The sequence below is a fragment of the Acartia tonsa genome, chromosome 14 (genome assembly GCF_053477335.1).
Source record: "Acartia tonsa isolate MP-2025a chromosome 14, ASM5347733v1, whole genome shotgun sequence".
NCBI lineage: Eukaryota > Metazoa > Arthropoda > Copepoda > Calanoida > Acartiidae > Acartia > Acartia tonsa.
Genome location: NC_137273.1, coordinates 32,188,578 through 32,211,115, shown reverse-complemented (window position 1 = coordinate 32,211,115; position 22,538 = coordinate 32,188,578).

Below are 22,538 nucleotides of genomic sequence, written 5' to 3'. Positions count from 1 at the left end.
GTGTTGTCTAATTATTAATTGATTACTATCACTATCTTTAGCATTAAAGAAACAATAATGGGGTGGGGGTGGTTGAGTAAAGAGATGGATATACTTCTTAGTCATGCTTTGTAATGCTGGCCTAAACCCCCCACTACTTATGCTTGCCTGTTGAACTCTATGAATTCCCCAAGTTTCCCTAAACCTACTGAGAAGATTGAGTTCAACATTATTTTCGTCAATTCTGAGCATGCAAGGAAGTATAGCTGCTCTTTTTTTCAACTGCCCCTGTGAGTACAGCAATTTTATTGAAAAAAAAGATTGTGTTTAAATAATGTTTCACTATCTATATCTGTCAACTTATAATTGAACTTTTGTGTACAAGCTAAATAAGGAGTTAGCGAATAGCTTGCTTTAAAAATCAATGATGTATTTGTAATTTTTGAGAGTGTTGATTTCTCAGAAAAGGGGAGTGAGAAGAAAAAAGGTGAATAAAGAGCCCGCCTATTCTGAATCTTTCTTTCTAGAAGATTTTTCTCAGCTGGGGTGGAAAAAGACGTATTACAATTATCGCTGATGAGAACAGGGAATGTTTTTCTATTCAATCTTGGACTATCAAACTCCTCTAAAATTTCGAAGTCGTCAAAATCATCAGCTACCTCATACGAATTTTCACTAACCTCCTTGTTCTCTGACTATCCCTGACCATTCTCCTTGTTGACAACATGATGGCCGTTTGTTGCTGCAGGTGTACAGACCTCCATGTCTAAATAAAATATTTTTTTTTTGGTCACCCTGTTGTTAGATAATATGTTCCTTTAGTCTTAAAACAACTTCATTATAGTAAAGTGTTTTTAGGGTGTTTTCTCCATAATGCCACTTTTAAGAAATTGGCTTATTGACTTCAGTTATGAAAATGATATGCATGATGAGAAAGTGATGCTTTACACTACACAACCCAATCTATCTGTTAAAGATGCGTTGAATATTAGTGATTCCTCCTATGTTGATTTTTCCTCTGACTACTTTACTACTTTTCCATCTGCCCCTGACATTCCTTTCTTGGAATCTACTTTAGAAAAACCGGTTTTATTGCAAGAAACTCTAAACCAGCTTGCTACACATCTATCTACTGATAACTCAAAGTTACCTTCAGTCACATCTGAGGCTTTAACAACTGCTCCATCCTCTGCATTCTCACCAACCTCATCAGCTTCTTTGTTTACAGTAGGGTCACCCTTATCCTCAGCAACCACTTTAGAATCTGATGTAGCAACGCTGTCTTCTCCATTGCCAACGTCCACAACTTCGCCTCCATCATCAAGAATGGTCTCATCTCCGTCCACCACGGTGATTACTTCAGGTTCCGGTATCTCAATTATCTCTATGTCTCCTAACTCCACCTCCTCCTCTCTCCGGGTCTTGGAGGCAGATTCTGAGGAACTTTCTGAGCCTGAAATTCGAAAAAATTTTAGGACCCAAGAAATGGTTTCAACTCCTTTTAAAGAAGTGAAATTGGATCCTCTAACCACTTATCTACCAAAAGTTCCTACCACTAAACTACCTTCTCCTAAACTCAGTGGTAAAGTTACAAATAAGCGAAAACTTAAATCTGGTCCTCAAACCCAGGTTGGAAACTTTACTACAAAAACTTATAGTTTACCAAATATTCCTAGTTTTACCCCAAAACCGAGTCCTGCCTATAACAAATCTATCCACCGTGATAATGGTTTGGCTGCCAAGAATTCCTATCAGTCAATTTATGAAATAATCAGCAGGTAAATTTTGAAAAAAGAAAAAAAATTGTTTTACCTATCATTTTCAATAAAATATATTTTTTTTAGCCCAGGTTATTTCTCCATTTTGGTTATTGGTGGTACAATTCTAGTGGCCCTATTTCTTATCCTAATATTACTTGCTTTGCTTGCATTGGGTAAGATTTTATTTTATGCTATTTTATGAAATTAATTTGCAGACTTTTTTATTGGGTGCGAACGATTTTATAGTCTGTTAGTCTATATAGATTATATATATTTATGATACTATTATCAAAAAGATCAAATTTCAATTTTTAAAATGGCCAATATTGATAGCGTGTGTCCAAAAAATTGTAAGAATAAGATGGAAAAAATAAAATTAAACCAATAGATATTATTTTTAGACTTTAATTTGGTTTATTTTGCTTTTGTTATATTTTCTTTTACTTTAATTAAATTCCTTATTCATAATGTCGTCTTCGTGTATAGGTTTCGTGATTTTTATTTTTCAAACTTCATAATTATCAGCGGCATTCTTAATTTCTATTGCGTATTTACTAGAACGGTTAAATTTAAAAGAAAACTTATTATTTTTGTTGTTAACTGATTTTTTTTTATTCGTAGGTCAAAAGTGTACTAAAAAGATTAAACGGCGTTCCCAGCAGAGTCAAACGGCTAACTCAAGAGTTCATCGTGCTACCCAGAAAAACCTTGATCCTACCAAATATTTTAATACTACTAATTTTGGCCCCAATTTGTCTACTATCCCTCCTGACTCTGTTGTGAATAATCTGCAGAAATCTTTTTCAGTTTAAAGTTTACTTAGTGTTTCCTATTGGATCAGTAATATTTGACATAAATATCATTTAACATAAATTCATTTCACATAAAACATTTGACATAAAATCACTTCACATAAAGGTACATTTGACATAAAAACATTTGCCATAAAGGTACATTTGCCATAAAGGTACACTTCACATAAAAACGTTTCACATAAAGGTACATTTGACATAATGGTACATATGATATAAAGGTACATTTGACATAAAGGTACGTTTGACATAAAGGTACACTTGGCATAAAGGTACATTTGACATAAAGGTACACTTGGCATAAAACGTTTCATATAAAGATACATTTCAAAGTCTACCCAAGGTTGTCATTTTTTTCCCCGAGCATGGCAACCGGTGAACAGAATCTCAGTTCTGCACCACAAGCCTCGCACGACTGAAGTTTCCATGCCTATACAGTCATATTTATATGAAAATATTGTTAGAAGATTTTTGAATTTTTTTTTGAAGATTTTCCATTTTTTTAAAAGATTTTAGAAATTTTTATTTATTATTAAAAGAAAATCTTCAAAAAAAATTCAAAAATCTTCTAAAAATATTTTCATATAAATATGACTGTATAGACATGGGAACTTCAGTTGTGCAAGGCTTGTGGTGCAGAACTGAGATTCTGTTCACCGGTTGCCATGCTCAGGGTACCTTTATGTGAAATGTACCTTTATGTCAAGTGTACCTTTATGTGAAATGTACCTTTATGTCAAATGTACCTTTATGTCAAGTATACCTTTATATGAAATGTATCTTTATGCCAAATGTACCTTTATGCCAAATGAGTTTATGTGAAACGTTTTTATGTCAAATGTACCTTTATGTCAAATGAGTTTATGTCAAATGATACTTTATGTCAAATGTTTTATGTGAAATGAATTTATGTGAAGTGATTTTATGTCAAATATTACTGATCCTTCCTATTGTTCTTGAGATAAACTAAATTCATACTTTCTATTACAGTTTAGAATTTTCATCTCTTGTGTAACTGAAAAGTACCAACTGCTAATAAGTTTTTTTTTTACAGTAGTGTCAACAAAACAATTAAGCCCTGTAAGAACTATAAAAAAATTGCCAACCTATGTTTTAACAAGGCGAATCCCCCTACTATACAGTTGTATATTATCCCAAAAAAAATGTTCTTTAAACACTATTATCTCTCTACTAATATTATCAATGCTTAAACTAATAAACATAAACATTAGTATAGATTATGCTTACCTATATATCTTTACTAATAATATCAATAGATAAATAAATACCTATAATTATTGAGTTTAGATTTACTTACCTATTACTGTAAAAATTTATAATTTCAGATTTTTTTTCAACAATGAGTATTCTGGATGGAAGTTCCCAGATGATTTTAAATAAGATTAAAACAATTCTTAATACTCTTCTGCAAGAAGAACGCAATGAGGCTACGACCGATAAATTATTCCTTGCTGCTGTTGCCCTTGGACTTTTGGCTCTCGGGTAAGTTTATTATTTTATTCTCCCCCTCTATTTCATTACTAGAACCAAATCCCTTAGATCCCCTTTCCTCTCTTAAATATTTTAATTCTGACATTTGTTTATTTGCATTCTCTGCCCCAAAACTGCGTATGGTTAATATTTTTGGATAACAGCTTTTTAGAAATATCATTTGACCTATTTTTTCACCCTTTTGGATGACATATGTTTTCCCTGATAAATTATGAAGTATGAAATAAACATTACCCAAATAATCAGGATCTATGATCCCACCAGTGCATATTATATTTTTTAACTTAAACTTGATCGCTCCCTAAGCATAGTAAAATGACTTTCGGGTGGTTTAATTTGGAAACGCAGATCTATTTTGACGCAATTTCTTGGTAAAATCTTTATTAATCCAGGACTATAAAAGTCCAGACCTACAGATAGCTTTGTAGCCCTGGTAGGTTTTTTAATATTAGCATCTGAAGTAATTACAGCTGTCATTTTTTTTTAGAACGGCGGCGGTATTGAGACTATGTTTTAAGAAGAGAAGGCAAAATATTTCCCAACCAGGTAAAGTTTTTTCTTATCTCCTTTCTAATATGTTAAGGACAATTATAAAAAATATGAGGATAGAAGTATAGATTATAATTAGATTTTTATTTAGTTTATGGTATTCACATCTGTTTAAAACCCAATATTCGCTATAGGTGATGTTACAGGGATGTAAATATTCTTTAATAATCATTTAATATAATTTAGTTAATAGTCTTTTTATATTTTAGATCCCGAACGAGACGAGAACCTTCAAGCTAACCCAGCACTAGAGTTGCGTCACCATCACCAACCCCTTCGGACAAATCAGGCGATAGAGTTGCTGCCCCAACCCCCTGAGATAAATCTAGAGGTATATCAAATAAAGCTTTTATATCTTCTGAAAGAAATTATTATTTTTACTTTAGTAAAAGTCATTCTAAACTTAAATAAACTTTGATAGACAGTAGGCTATTTTTATTTAATTGCATAGAATCCCTGCTAATTATTTATAGGTGTATTAAACTAATTGTTAACTACCTAATTTATTAAGTTTTGCTTCGCTTCTGTAACTTTAATATACTAAAATTTTATACTATGTTTTTGGTAATTAAATTTCTTTAATTCAAATGATTTAATTTACTTTCTTCTAATTTACCTTAAACTCATCAAATCTTAAGTACCCTTTCTATAATATACACTGACTTTTTTCTGATCATGTATACTTTCAGATACTAAAAACATAAATTCCTACCTAATAAAATTTTTATTTATAGACTCGTCTAGCTGCTGAACTAGAACAGTCAAGAAACCCTTTCTTGTTGCCCGTGAATAGAGTAAGAAAAGTTTTTCTTATAAAACAAATCTTAACTACAGTACATAGCTTACTATATGTGCAATTACAATTTTTATAAAAGTTTTACAGTATTTAAAATTAAACTTTTCACCTATTATTCTTCTAACAAATTATTTGGTAAAGCTAGTATTGTTTTTAGGTTTTTAAAGTTTTTCATTAAAGTTTTAACTACGTTAAGAAGCATTGCCCTCTGTACTTGCTTGGCTAAACGCATATTAACTTCAATGTATTCAAAAAAAGTTGTTGACTTATTTAAATCATTAGTTTGCTTATTTTTTCTAATGCAATGTTTACTTTTTTCCTTATTCTTAAAGCTACTAATTTTCTGCATTAATATTAATCGGGTTTGTTGAATAAGCCATAAGAAAAATTCTTCCATGAGTCGTAAATCTCTATTGGAAGCTCTAACTATAATTTCATCCCTGCCCCTTAAATTAGAGGAGTTATGTCTAACTATAAGTTTATAGTTCTTTAGTTTGCACATCTTAAAAGTTTTTTTTTTCTAAAAACTTATTAACTTATTACAATAAATAAATGCTAATCAATTTTAATTATGTTTCAGATGGTTCCAAACCCCGATATACATAACTGGTAAAAGAAACTCTGCTTTCGGACTTTTTTTTTCGGACTTTCAACTTTTGGACTTAATCTGTGATAAAACTTGTGATAAAATATACAAATTCAAAATTCTCTAAATTTCACCACCAAAAATCTCATAAAATTAGTGAAAAAAAAGTTTTTTTTTTTAAATCAAACGAAATTCTTCATAACTTGTAACTAAACATTTCGGTTTAAAGTTTCTGGCTTAAGTGATAAATATTATTTTTTTTAACTACCTCAATAATTCAAACATAATAAACTACCTCGTGTCTTTTCGTGATAGTAAGCAAACTAAGATCTCAAAATTTAAATACTTATTATTCTATTTTCTTATATAATTTGGCATGTATAATAAAGATTTCAAAATTTCAAAATTCCTCCACAAAAGTCTTATAAAAACAGTGATAAAATTATAAACTAATTCAAATACTATGTAATTTATGAATAATATTTTGTATTAAAGTTTTTGGCCTAAATAATAACTATATTTTTTCTAATTAACTACCTCAGAAAATTCAATTGTGATAAGCTACCTTATATATTTTTACTCAAATTTATACTTTAAAAATTGTAAATAATCTTTTGTTTTAAACTTAACTTAAATCTTTCAAAAATTGTAAATAATATTCAAACTTAACTTAAATACAGTGTTGTTTTAAAACATGATTCTTCTTAACAAATATTTGACCTCCTCAGTGGTAAAAACTTATTTTTTTTATTAACGCAAAACTTATAACTAAATATTTCGGTTCAAGCTTTCGATATAAATTTTAAGTTCTTTTTTTTTAATTCAAAATTCCAACCATACAAAAAATGTTAATTATGTAATAATCTTTTAATATACATCTTGTTTATAGGAAAAGTCTTAGTCTAGATAATTAAAGAATTAAGTTAAACTTGCTAATTGGACAAACATGTTTATAAAATTTTGCTTCTTGTTTAAATTTTCCCGCTATAATTATTCAAAATCTTTTTTCTGTACTTCAATCCTATTTTAATTACCTTTTTATATCCTAATATATCTTAACCTAATCTTAATCTAACAAACTCAATATATAAAGTCTTACTCCAATAAACTTAATTAAACTTTCTTTTGGGGAGGCATTTAAGTTCAAATCAATATTTCTCTTACACTAGAATTTAGTTTTTAAAGTATTGTCCTCCCTCTTTCTTGTAGCATTTGTTAAGATCTTTACAACCTAGGTGTATTCAATCTTAAATAGGTGTAGATATTCTACTACAGCTAATCAATTTAATGATTATTATATAGTTGATTTTCATTTTCGAGATATGTGAACAATTTTATTTAACTAAATGTCTTTACAACCTGGTGTATTTAACCTATAGATAATGTCATTCTTTTTTGTTAGGTATTCTTTTTGCCATTTTTAGAGGAAATATACTTGGGTTCCAAAATTGTACTGCTTAAAGAAACACTAGAACTTATACTTTCATTGCCTCAACATATAAGAGTTTAATTAAGATGCTTAAAGGCCCTCTATATTGTTTTTAACTTTATATATCTATTTATTTAAAGTTTAAATTTTACTTTAATAATTACTTAGATAATTTTTTCTATGTTTTCAACTATAACTCAACAGTTATTATATTTGGAAAGAAAAACTGGCTTTGTTAAATTTAAATGAAATAAACTTTCCTATATTGCTCTTTAATTTGTTGAAGATCATAGGGAATATTACATTAAAATATTTTTCTAATTTTACTTAGGAATCTACAATTTCAAACGTAAATCTAAAATCTTTTAATTAGGAGAAAAAATTAAAGGAATTTTAATAATCTTTCAAAAAATTTCACTATGTAAAAATTATGATAAAACTCAAGGCAATAGTTCTATACTTTTGTATTACATATATCTAGATCTAGACTCCTTCCTAAAACATAAAATCCTATCTAATGTAAGCTATATACTCTATCTTATAAAATTTATTGAAAATTCAAATGATATTATAAAATAAAGCCTACCAGAAAATCTCTTCATTCTTTAATCACTTAAAGTTTTATGTTTCACCGACAAAAGTTAGTTCTAAACATAACTGCTTAAATAATTTTTCCGCCTTATATATTAAAACCAAAATATGATTGAAACAAAGAAAAGTTTTTATTTGTAGTCTCTCTTTAATCGAGCCCGGTCTTTAAAATTCTATTACAATGTTGAAAACACATATGATATTAGTTTTAAAGTTACTCAATATTTTCTGAAAGAAAACTTTTAATCGAAAATCCGAAAACGCTAAAAACTAGTTAAGAATAACAGTTGTTTCCATGTATAGGGATGAGATACACTTTACTTTGAATATTTTAAATGCATTGGAATAAGATACACTTTACTTTGGATATTTTGAATGCATAAGGATGAGATATTTTCACCTTGTTAGATTACCTAATTTAAATCAACTGGTTTTTTTTTATTTCTTAAATTATATTTTATATTTCAGAATAGATAATTTGCTTTTTAGGTTATCGACTGGAAGAAGAATTCTACTGGAAGGAGAATAACAAATGGATAAAACATTGATTTAACTAAAAGTTGTCAACCCCCCCCAAAAAAATATTGTAAAATTTACTTTTAAAACTGATACTTAGAACTACTGTTCAACTATAACATTGCTTAAATTTTAACGTCTACTTCTAGATCTCAAAGGTATTGTTTCCAATCTGTTTATTATAAGTTTTTTAGAGCTATTTCGAGGCTTGTAATGTGCTTTAATTTTTTCATATAATTCCTTGGATCCAACTCCCAAAAACGCTATTGAGGTAAACACAAAAATATTAATGAATATCTGATAATATGAATTTTTGAAGTAGTTACTTATATGTTTAATAATTGTAGCTTGTTCCAGATTACTTCTGGTATCATTAACTTTTAATTCCAATAGATGTCTTTGATCAGATGTTAACGAGGAAGAAATTACTTTAAAATTAGATTGTCGTTCTATTACCACATCTTCTCTGTGAGGTAGATTAAATTCCAATTTCCCATTAAACATAATATGTACCGGGTAATTTGAACTATTTAAATCCTTTTGAAGCCCTAACACAAATGCTTTACCTATTTTATCATCATGTTTAAAAAGCAAAATTCCCTCGTTTGTTATTTGAAATAATTTTGTATTGCTAATAAAAGGACAATATTGAATAATAAGGTCAAATTTCTTATCATTTATATGTTTCAAACAAAAAGTTATAGCTTCATTTAGTCCTAATTGTTTTTCGTCTTCTGTGATAAATTTAGCAATCTTTTGGTTTTCTGTATTGTAGTAATAATAAGAATCTAAAGAAATCCCCGAGTATGGTAACGCAATCAAAGAATTATATTTAATTTTGTTTGATAAAATATTCAATTCTAAATAGAATGTTGGTTTACTATCAACCAGACCTGATCCTATAAAATTGATATTTACTAAGTCAGACTGTTTATTTTCAGGAGTCAATTTTCTTTTAAGATCATTTGTTATAACCCCTTGAAAACAATATTTTAAAAGTTACTATCCAATTTTCCAGAAAACTTATTAAAATTCTTGCAGGAATATTGAGATTATTAAATGTAAGATCTACCCCTCTAATAAAAGCATTATCTTTTTTCATTGCTTCAGTTATCGAAGGAATAGGTTGAAAAGCTTCTTTTAGAAATTGTTGATTTTTTTAAAATTATCTAAATGGAAAGATTGTTTATTTACATTTATTATATAATTTACTACGTAATCTGCATTAATTTGTTGATCTAGAGCTGTCAAATGAGAAATTATAGTATCAATTTCCTTTGATAATTGATTATATCTATTTGCAAGTGTAAAAAAAATTATTTAAACTAATTGCTATATTTGAACCTTTTGCTTCAATTTCAGCATTATCAGTATTTAGTTCAGTTTTTAATTCAGTAAAAGATGTTTGGAAGAGTGTATTTACATCCTTCATGTTTTGGATGTAGTCATAAACAACCTTAACGAATGATTTAGTTGAATCTAAATATTTATCACGTTGTATTTTTTTTATAATAGAAAAAATCTATTACATCTTCCATATATGAAAAGGTTATAAAAGTAGCTAAAAATACAATATTCTTCATGATTGAGGTTTTAAATTTTTTTTTGAGTCAAAAATATTAGTTGCTATTATTTTGTAATTGTTTTTAGTTAAAATAATTATATTTAAAGCATGACGCAATCTTAAAGGAAGTTTAAAACAAGAAATTGACACTTGTCATTTCCATTTCTGGTTTGTGTCTACTAGAGATATCACAAATAGAATGAGCAACAAAAATTATAATTTTATCCTATTTTAATGGAACTAAATATTTTAGATATCATATAGTGTATTTTTATTTACTTACTGCATAAATTAAAACCTTTATCATTACTTAAAATTATAAAACTAAAGAACTTTAGACAAAAATTTGATTAAATAGGACTTTAGAGTAATGAATCTACTCTATACTTTTTGTTCGTCTGTTTGTATGTCAAATGTTATTTGTTTTGGTGTTTCTTCAGTCTTGACAGAAGAAAGTAAGTTTTGAATTAATTAGAAAAAGGTATATATTTTTTAAAAGATTAAATGGCCTGATAATAGTTAATTCGTGAAATCTAGGCAGAGGCTGGATTTAATTTTACAATAACAATAATATATGATGATAATATGTTTTAAGTGCTACATAATAATTTACTCATATCCTCAAAAAATTACATCTCCTTCTTGAAACGCTCTAGTGATTTTATTTCTATTGGCCTTTGTTTTATAATAAATTTTCTTGTAGTTTTCAAACTTTTTATCAAGCTTAATTGTTGTTTCAAAGAATTATACACTGCGAGAAATTATAGAATGAAATTTTGGTACTAAAGGTTAATATAAAAATCATTTACTAAAATGTGACTCAATACCAATACTAATTGATTAGGTGTAAAACCTGTCTTTGTTATATGATTATAGTTATGTAATTGATTGATTATAGATGAGGAAAAAAATGTCCAATTTAAATTGGGTTGATTAGATAATATCTTTTTTCATCATTCATTTAACTAGCCCCACGTAGCTCTCTGCTGTTCAATTAGACATTTTAAAGAAATTTGATAAATAGATATATTGACAACCCAAAAGAGCTAATAATTTGATTGTTTTATTTGAGCGAAATAAACCAGCGTTATTTGCTGTTCCTAAACTTTTAGTAAAATCCATGTGTATCTATTACAGAACTCTAGCTGTTTGTGGGAAAACCGTTAACTTTTTGCCTTTATAAAAACATACATGCTACACATATACTTGCATATTTATGACGCAATTTCTGTAAGTTTGAATTACAGTAATTTATTAAATCGTCCATCATTTTCTTAAGATTGCCATGGTTTACAGATGTATAAACCATAGCTAGATATTTATCCAAAATACTATCAGGCATATCAATTCTGGAATTAAATACTGTTCTAGCATTATGTTCAGCTAAATTCTTTAAGAAATGCTAACCCAAAAAATTAAGAATCTAATTCATTTCTTATTATATTTTCCATCTATAATACAAAGTAGAACGATTTCTGTCTGTCTGTCTAAAACTTAAGATCTCAGTAATTACTGAACCGATTGGGCCCTTTTCTTCAGGGAATGAACCTAATGGACCTGTGATGGTTTTAAGCTATTTTGTTTTAAACTAAAATTAAAGAGAAGGGTTGAACCCCCCCGAAATTCTAAAATGAAAAGAATTATGTCTATCAAACTATTAGGGCAAGGCTCCTAGAGGTTAGTGGCGAAGCCGCTAGTTGCTTTTAAATTAATTAACTAGAAAATTGTTAAATTTTATTTTCTTCCCTTTTCTCTTATTTACTACATTACTTTCTATTGTTTTTCATTATTTACGATTTTACTTGGAACTGTTTATCTGTCAACTTTGATCTGTCAATCTCAATAAATTGCGTATTATTTTCTACCCATACACGCCACTCTTTTACAGTCATTATTGTTTGTTTGGACATGTAGTCATTTAAAGAGTCTTTTACAATATATGGTGATTTAATATGAGCAATGTCAGGTTTACTATCTTAAAAAAAACGCGGCTTAAAAATTCGTAGGATTATTTTCAAATTTTATGAAAACTAAACCTAAATTTGACTAGTTATATTCTATCTTAACCATCCTAATTGCTAATTTTAATATGACTGTCTTAGACATCTTAATTATACAGATAATAAAGACATTTATTGTCACAGGCTAAAGTAGTTCATCAGAAGTTACTATTTTTGTAATAACCCTAAAATTGCATATAAAATAAAACCATAATTAGAAACTTTTTATAGTCATTATGAAAAATGCTTTATACTGCCCTATCATTGGTCAATTGATATGTATACTGGCCTATCATTGGTAATAATGATAATAACCTTAGAAACTTTTTACAGTCACTATAAAATTACTTCATACTTGCCTATCATTGGTCAATTGATATGTATACTGGCCTACCATTGGTAATAATAATAATCTCGTATTATACTTATTGCCATTATGCTCAGTATCTAAAATATGTTTGTACATAATATGTTCTCTAATAGTTCAATACAAATATTCTCAAATTTTGTTGCACAATTTTAGAGCTGCAACATTTGCTCCAAACATATAAATAGTAAAGTTTTAGATTATTCTTGATACCCTATTATTATTGAGTAAATTTAGGTTATTTTGTATCGTTTTTTCAATAAATTTGTAGTAAAGAACTTATTATCATGTGCTTTATTAGATAATGAATTTTCATAAAGCACACTCTCTATTTCGTTTTTTTAATAATACTTTATTGGACTTTAAAATAATTGTCATTTGAGTTTTTTGAAAAGATTTGAATGGTAAAGAAGCTTTATCAATATGACTTTGATAAGCTCTGGTAGTAACCCATGAAGGAATTGTTTTTTAATTAAAATTAAAAATATATTTTTATTTTTAAACTAATAATAATTTTTTAAAATAATTAATGTCTCTCTAAAATATTGGGCCTATTGCCTTGGTAGTTTTTTTCTTTGTAAAATAAGGTCAGTCAAATAGTTACATATAGTTTCAATTTCCATTTTAAGGTGATACATTTCCATGTTTAGTTTATTTTTGATATACTATGTGTGTGAGAGTATTTATGATTACTTCCAAGCTTAGAAATGTATACTTTTTTATATATTACAGTATCAATTGTTCATTTTTAAAGACTAGAATCGAATGATTAAAAGCTACTATAAATATGGCAAGGACTTGGCCAATGGTTCAAAAAAAAACATTAAATTTCAATTTAATTGATGATGGAATATCATAATATGATTCCAATTAATTTAGGATCCAAATTGAACTGAATGTTCAACATCATAATAATCTTTAAGTTCATAGTTTGGTATTACTTTTTATTTAATGTTTATCTGTTAAACTGACCTTTGGATCATTTACATTAATATTTATTGCTGTATAATCTTATAAATCTGGCGAGTGATTTGAAAACTAATATCAACTTTATAACATTTTGATTTTATTTTAGACTTTTTTTTGAAAATAAGAGGATTTTTTTTGACAATATTTTTAAATAAGACCTTCTTATCATCAGGTAATCTACTTTCTGATGTAATGGATACTTTATCTGTTTTGAGCCTTTTCATTGGTCTTTTAATATGTTTAGAATTATCTTTAATAGGATACAATCTGTATTGCTTATCAAATAAATCAATTGTTGTTTAATTACCCCAAAAAGTTTTATTACTTAAATTTTCAACTAAGGCATTTACTACATACTGATATTGTAATAAATTTTTACTACAGTTGCTATTATTTTTAGTCTATCCATTTCATCATATATAACTCTATATTGTAAAACTAATGATTTATCTTCAATTACATATTTAGATGATTTTGAAAATAAAGAAGCATTTAAATTACTAAAATATCTGTAGCATATGGACTGTTTATTATCCTATTCCCATATTTATTACGCTGTATTACTTAATCAGTATTTTCTAAACTACTAGGCATTTAAATAATCCCAAATAATGTTTGCATTGATGCAATCATAAAAGTGATTCAGTTGGAAATTTATCGAATAAATCAAAATTTTATATTAATTACTGGCCCTTAAAGAATGAGCTAATAACATAAATTTTCCCATTTTTTTTAGATACTTCATAATTACTTTCTTTTATTAAAGACAAGATATTTTGTTTACTATATTCAGAAAAAAGTCTAAAAATTATGAGAATTTCATTATACAGGTGTCAGCTCCTGTATCATACCTGCCTGAGATTTGTTTAAATATTGAATCTTTAAATGACAATTTACATGGTATATATATTTTTCGTCCCATATCTACAGAAATATTTACACTTTTCAGCTCCCCAGAGGGTGGGTTTTGAAAAGATTTGTTTTTTAAATTTAGATATTTTTTTTATGCTAAATAACCCCCTAATTGCTTACTAAGTTGCCACCTCTTTTCAGCATTAGGATATTTCCATCTACCCTGCATTTTAAGTTGTTTTGCAACTGGCCTTATAAAACACCTGTAAGATGGATGAAATAAAGTTTTACCAATCTCATTTTACAGACAAGACAAGGTTCAGAAATTTGGGACCGTAAATTTTATAATTCTTTCATTATTTTTCATCTCATAACAAAATTTGCTGCTAGTGTGGGTGCCTTTACCACATAAATTACATTTTAATTTACCATTTACTTTAATATGGTTTCCATAATCTTTACTGTTAGTATTTTTATCATTATTTCTGCTATTTTTTTTCAGAGCTATCTCTTAAAGGAATATGATTAGGATTTTGTTTTATGTTATCTCTATAATAATAATCTTTATATCTTTGCTGACTATCATTATTATATATAGTGCCTGCAGGGCTTATATTGTTAAAAGACTGAGAATTAAAGTTGTGATAATTTCCATTCCCTAAAAATTCTGCTTGTGATTAATCTTAGATATTTTTGCATGCATATTGTTTCTTGCAGAAAATATAGGTGCAGGGATATCACTTACTTTTGACTTCCCAACCCTATTATACCTTTTTCTATTGTTATCTCTTTTAAAGTTTAAATCAATAGCACCAGCATACTTTCTAAGTGCTTGTACTAATTCAGAAAATGATGGGAGTCTACCTAACTCTGAAACTAAATCAGCTCTAATCTTTACCTCGTCATTTATTGATCCATCGGGTAAATTTTTTAATAAGTATCCAATAGCAGTTAAATTATAAATTTGAGTCCTAGCAGGCTCTTCATGTTCTAAACAAGCTCTTTGACATAGAGCCAAAATTTTACTAACAACTTTATTAAATGTAGGATCCTTAGGCAAAACAAAATTCTCAAGTTCTAATTGGGCATGCTCAGGCCTTAATCTTGTATCATATTTAGATAATAACGCGTTATATATTCCAAAAAGTGGTATATTTCCATCTACCATTGTAGCTACATATCATATACTTCTCCTGTTTTGCATCTTAGGAGTGTTTCTTTAAATGTATGCTCAGATAATTTACATTGAGCTTGTGCCGCATTCATATTTCTCAAAAATTCTACAACGGAAGGAGTGCCAAAACCGCTAAATTTATGTCTAGTAGGAAAAGTGTGATTGATTAGACCTAACTTTTCATCAGAAATAACTGAAATAGAACTACAATCAAAACTTGGGGGGAAAATTGTTTCAGCATGATTGATATAGTTACTAAAAGCTTTTTCTCTAACATGTTTCTGTAAGGCCTCATTAACACGTTGTTCTACTAAGTCTTCAATCTTACCCACTCTCCTATTGACATTATCATTAATACTAGTTTCTAAGTCCTTTAAATGTTCATTAAAATCATTAACAGTTTCATCTACTGATTTACCTTTAGGTAGATTTGTTTTCTTATTCAAATCATTTATTTGAGCAGTTAATTCAAGCAATATACGGCCTAAGTTATTATCAATAGTATTATTAAACTTAATATCTTGTTTTAGTATCTCAACAGTATCATTCGTATCATTTACTAAGTCTATGTCTTCTGCATTTCTAGACATAACTCTTTCAGTAATATTAAACTCAGGGCTAGTTTCATCTTCTACTAAATCCTGAGATGAGATTGGTAAACTTTCTAAGTCCCCTTGTCCGTCGGACTTAATAAGATTTGACATATTTCTCAAATAGTCAATATATTTTTCCCTACTTTTACTACGTTTTCTTAGTGATTTCATTTTGAATAAGTATAAAAAGATCCTTAATAGATGTTAAAATATGACTGACTAAAACCACTATTGGTTTAAAAATTGTGGGATCAAAAATTAATAAAGTAATAAAATATAGATGTTAATGAAATTATTAAACTTGAGATACAAATATAAAAATTAATTTTGCTGGCTAAAATTTCTTTCTATTAAAACTTGAGATACTAAATTTTAAAACTTGAGATACAATTATAGAAGTTAGTCTAACTGATATAAAACTTCTTATTAAAGCTTATTAAAGAAGCTAGTCTAGTTGATATAAAACTTCTTAAAGGATTCCTCCCAATTTTCTTTGGTACAATAATGCAAAAAGAACCCTTTACTTAAAACTCACCGCGGATTTAATATAATAATGTAAAATTACTCTAACTGATATCAGAACTTTTTATAAGATTCCTCCCAAAAATTTTTTTTGGTACAGTAATGCAAAAAGAATCTATCTCAAAACTTGCGGACTTGAAAATGGAAATATAAAATTATTCTAATTGATATAAAACTTATTAGAAGATTCCTCCCAAAAATTTCTTTTGGTACAGTAATGCAAAAAGAATCTATCTACACTCCTTTTTTAAATTATTCTTACCAACTGTCTGGTACAATAATGGAAAAAAATATATATGAAAATTGTACTTTAGAAATATTCTTACCAATTTTCTAGTACAATAATGCAAAAATAATATACCTGAAAAAATTGTACTTTAGAAATATTTTTACCAATTTTCTAGTACAATAATGCAAAAAGAATATACCTGAAAAAATTGGACTTTAGAAATATTTTTACCAATTTTCTAGTACAATAATGCAAAAAGAATATACCTGAAAAAATTGTACTTTAGAAATATTCTTACCAATTTCCTAGTACAATAATGCAAAAAGAATATATACCTGAAAAATTGCACTTTAAAATATTCTTACCAATTTTCTTTTACACTATTGAAAAAAATATATGTATAAACTTCACTTTAAGATATTCTCACCAATTTTCTAATACACTATTCACTATTGAAAAAAAATATATAAGTAAGAATATGCACTTCACTTTTTAGTTATATTACTTTGCACTTCACTTTTTAGTTATATTACTTTGCACTTGCACTTTAACCCTTTTGAATCTCTTTATAATGTAAAACCTGTTCAGCTTTAGTTTTTTTTTTGATGTAAAAAAACAAACTAATATGCACCCCCCTTTACACCAAAAAAAATATTGAACCACCCGATGTTGCACCAAATGATATGTTTTCTCCCAATTCTAATAAAACGTGCCAAGTTTCAGATCAAGAAGAGAATACCAACCAAGTTGAAGCCAATCTCCAACTCATATGACAAAGCATAAACTTAGCTACCAAACCGAATAAGTTAAACGCAATATTGTCAAAGTTTACAACATTTAGCTGGTTAGACTAAATTGATTCAAGTGATAGATGTGATAAACAATTCAACTTTGCCAAAGATAAAGCAGTTCAATTCAATACTTTAAACTTAGATTAAAATTATGTTATGAAGTACTTATAAGCTATAATTTGCAAAAATATTAAATAAAGCTAGATTTTCCAAGAATAAATAAATAAAGATTTATCCAATGCTTAATTAAACTCTAGCAAGCTACCAGGTGTATTTTGCTTTTCTTATAACAATAGAAACTCAGAGTAAACTGCATAGCCGGCTTATACAAGTACAACTTGATGCGCTACCGTACCCTTACTCCTAGAATCCAAGCTATTAAGCTACAGAGCTGTACTAATCAGTGTCCCAAAATCTAATTCAGCATGTATTATACAACTTAATATTTCTTATCAAGCATCCTTAAAGAGAGGTACAACTATAGAGGTTCCCATGTTCCGGTGTGCTCTAGGGCCTCTAGAGTGTCAACCGGTGCGAGTGTCCCCCTAGGGCCGCGACCAATGGCCACAAATATACTAGCATTCTCTAGGGCCTCTAGAGTGTCATCTAGTTGCAATTGCTTGTACACAAGGCTCTCAATTGCATTTGTGTCGTGCGTTTCAGTCCCTAAAGCTCCAAACGCCTACAGATAGCTGTCCTTTAATCTCTAGTAATTCTGCAAAACTTAAAATATTTGTATCTACTATATATGTAATTGCTAACCACGTTGATTCCTAACCCTCAACTAAGAATGATTCTATTTTTGCATTTGAATAATTCCTAATCAAGTTGGAGGAAAGAACTCCACTCTTTACTAACGTTTTCCAACGGTACTAGGGCTTTCTAACAAGCTTTGATATTAGCAACTACTTTGAATTTCTAAATAAAAGGAATCATCAAAGTATTTTTGAAGTTACTTTATACTTAGACAATATAGTAGCAAAGGTCCTTTAATAAGTTGTACATGTAGACTATCATAACTTAATGAATATCAACTATATACATAACCACTAATCACGCTATTCCCTCCGCAGGAATAACTCCGCTCTTTACTAATCGCTTCCAAAGGTACTAGGACTTTCTAACAAGCTTTAAATTAGTAATTATTTTGCTTTCTAAGAAAAAGTCTATTAGATAAAGAATATTTAAATAATAAACATTTACCAAGATAATATAGAGGCAAAGGTCCTTTAGTAAGTTATGATATGCTTATAAGTTAAGTTTTGAAATTAGTTTTACTTTTACTCTTAAACTGCTCAAGTAATGGCAAAATTAATACAAAGACCTAAGTGTTGTAAACACTTCCACGCGAGGATCTCCTATTATTTATTAACTTTTGTGCAATAAAGAACTGTTGTCTCACAACTTCAAGTTCAAATTATTCAATATATACCAAAGTGAAAAATGTACTAAGTGTTTATTGTTTATACTTTATTGTTGATTAAATGTGAGTATCATAGTTTAGTATTGTATTCTAACATAAGTATAATAATGTTTTTTAAGTTATTTTCAATTATTTTATATAAGGTTAAATATGTTTTATGACAGTTAAAACATATCTTTGGATTTGCAAAGTGTAAACCATAAGTTCTTAATAAGAAAGTAAACTTTAAACTTATAATATTTGATTCTTTAAGATTTTCTTTACACTTGACATGTAATTGTTTGTTATCCAAATACTTTGAAAAATAATCATCAAACTTCATTATGTTTTGTAAATTTACAAGTCCAAAGATATAATAGTTAAACTTAGATAAATTTGCTAAAGATAGATTTTTTTTAAGCAGCATAAGTATATGATTTTTCAAAACTTTTCAGACTATTTCTCTAGTTTTGAGCTTCATTTGATTTTTACAAGTCCCAACAGGGAACTTGTAAAATTTCTATCAATCTCAATAAGAGTAAAACAGAAATTAAGATAAATGAAAAATTGATACACATAAAAATAAACACCATTCTTATAAAAACTAACAGAATGGTTAAGAAAAGAGAGAGTATACAGATAAACACATTAGATAGGTTAAACATTTAAGAGATACAGAGGTTAAATAAAAGGTTACGAGTGAGTGGGTGTGCAAAGTCCACTGAAAACCAGACACTTTGCTGCTCTATTTATACTAAGATCTTAGAATGTTCTAGAATTTGGTTAATGGCATAATATGATGCAATCCTAGCTTTTTTGTGCATTAAAAAGTATAACAAAAACTTCTACATTAGTTTTTGCCATATAATAAAGAAGTTTCTAGAAATTTACATATGATGCAATACTAGCTTTTTATGTATTAAAACGTATAATAAAAACTTCTACATCAGTTTTTTGTCATATAATAAAGAAGTTTCTGGAAATTTACACATGATGCAATATTAGCTTTTTATGTATTAAAAGTATGACAAAAACTTATTCATTGGTTTTTGCTTGTATGATTAAAGTGTTTCTAAGAACATTCTAGTATCTATATACAATTATATAATACAAAATAATGATGAAATTATTGAATCACAATAAATAACTATACTTTTTGTTTCCCACAAAAAGTCTAGAATATTCTAGATATAAAACACAATTATATAACTTTGAATTGTTGTGCAATCCTAGTTTTTGCTCTTGTAAAATTGTAGCAAAAACTGCACTTTCTGTGGGAAACTCAAAATATACTAATACTTGTTTTTTTTTTATTTATTTTAAAACTACACTTCTTTTTATTATTTTTTTAATTTTTTTTTAGAGAACTTTTTTTTCTATTTAAATTTACTGGACGTTAGTCAAATTGATTTTTGTGTATTTTTAATAAAAGTAAATCATGATGATTCCTGTAGTAGTTAGGTACGATTTAGAAAGCGTAGCAACTCTATAATCATTACCAGAATGTCCGTATGTCCATTTTAAACATGTTGATTTTTCTACTTTTTTAACAACAAATTTTTATGTGATCTAATTATCCGTTTGATCTGATTTTGGTATATTGATTCCTGGGACAACAAAGAACAATAGTATAAGCAAAGCAACTCTATAATCAAGTCCTAAAAATGTAAGTATGTCCAAAACATTATCCTGTATCAAGCAGTTTTTCAACAAATTTACTTACAATTTTGATTAGACTCTTTCGATACTTTTATATTCTGATTATTCAGTTCAGACACTAGACAAGTGTTAATGTCCGTTTGTCCGTCCGTTTCAGTGCTTCGCTTTTATGGATGTTGTCATCCTTGTTTGGTAGCAAAGTTACTCCATCATTCGAAACGTCCGTCTGTAAGTAATGGAATGGGAAAACGTGAATTTCTCAGTTTCTATTTCAGATAGAAAACTAAAAGTTTTGCTAAAGATTCCCTTTACCAATGAGCTGAGTATTTAATATATAATTTACTTGGTCCGTTCGTCCGTCTGTCATGGACAACAGCCACGTCAGAACATAGTAAACTGTCCTTGTTGTATTACAGAAAATATTCTATTTTTAACTTGTAAGAAAAGAAGTAATAATCATTATTGAGATAGTTTTTAATATCCGCCAAAAGCTGTCTATAATACATTGCAATAGTTAACTATTCCAGTGTGGCTTTGAAACCGATTGATATCTGTTGAAATAGACGCGGTTATCAGTGATAGCATCGAATTACAGACAATTATCCACGAATATTGAAATAAAAATCATTAAATTAAAACCCGTTTTGCTATAACGGGCCATCGGCCGGACTAACAAATCTGGTTTCAATCCTATAATTTTAATTTCATTTTAATGACCGCGGAAAGCTTTAACGGTTCCGCCAAATAGCTGGATTAATTAAATTCTGCTTTTTAGGGAAAATGCACTTTGTTCTAATGATGGTTTCAAGCTATTTTCAAGTCAGGAGATCATTTTAAGTCACTTTTTTCCTTAAAAAAAGTATAATTTCCAAAATTTATGAAATAACCTTTTTATAGATAAGTTATCTTTGACTTTATCTATCCAATCAATAAGGGTAAAGTTTTTTTTTATGAATTTTGGAAAATTGTCTGTAATACGATACTATACATGTTTTTCAGTATATCTAATAACTGGTAATAATCTATCGGATATTAATCGGCTTCAAATCCAAATTGGAAAAATTAATATTATTTAGAAGCCTGTTAAGAAATATTAAATATAACAATCAAATTACTAGATCCAGTAATTATTGTATTGTATTATCTGCATCTAATTGTTAAAGATCCCCATTTAAAGTTTGAAATTGATTGGACGACTCAAACATAGCCACGGACGGACCAACCCTAAATATGGAAAAGCTGAACTACTAACAATACTTGAGAATCTTGTACTTCTTGTAAAGGGGGAGGGGGTTTTAGAGTACATTTGAGCATCTATTCTAAACATTGTTTTGTCCGTCTGTTTGTCGGTCACTCTTCAAAAGATATTGACCCTATTTTTCAAAGGTTAATTTATTTTACATATTCTCTCTCTTTCTTTTCTTTGTTATTACAAGTTAACATCTGCTACTTATGGATGTTGTCATCCTTGTTTTATTATGTTATACTTGCTTTATGCTTTGATGCCACTAATAGACAACACAGACCAACTATGCAACACAAAACTTAAACAGTTGCTTTGCTACAAGTATACTACTAAAAAAAAAGTTATTTTTTTTATCAATTGTTTATTTTATAGATAACTATCATATTAAAAAATAATAATTTACACATATTAATCAGTAATTTATACCATATTATTATTATTATGTTGACAGAGTTATGACATGTAATAACTTCAAATTAAACAACAAATTATAATTTAATAATTATTAGTCTGACTTTAATAAAACATTTGATAATAATTGTTCTCTGACTTAAACAAAATATAAAACAATATATTTTCATTTGTTAGGTTTTAATTAAATCAAATGTTCAAACATTAATAAAGGGATATTCAATTTGGC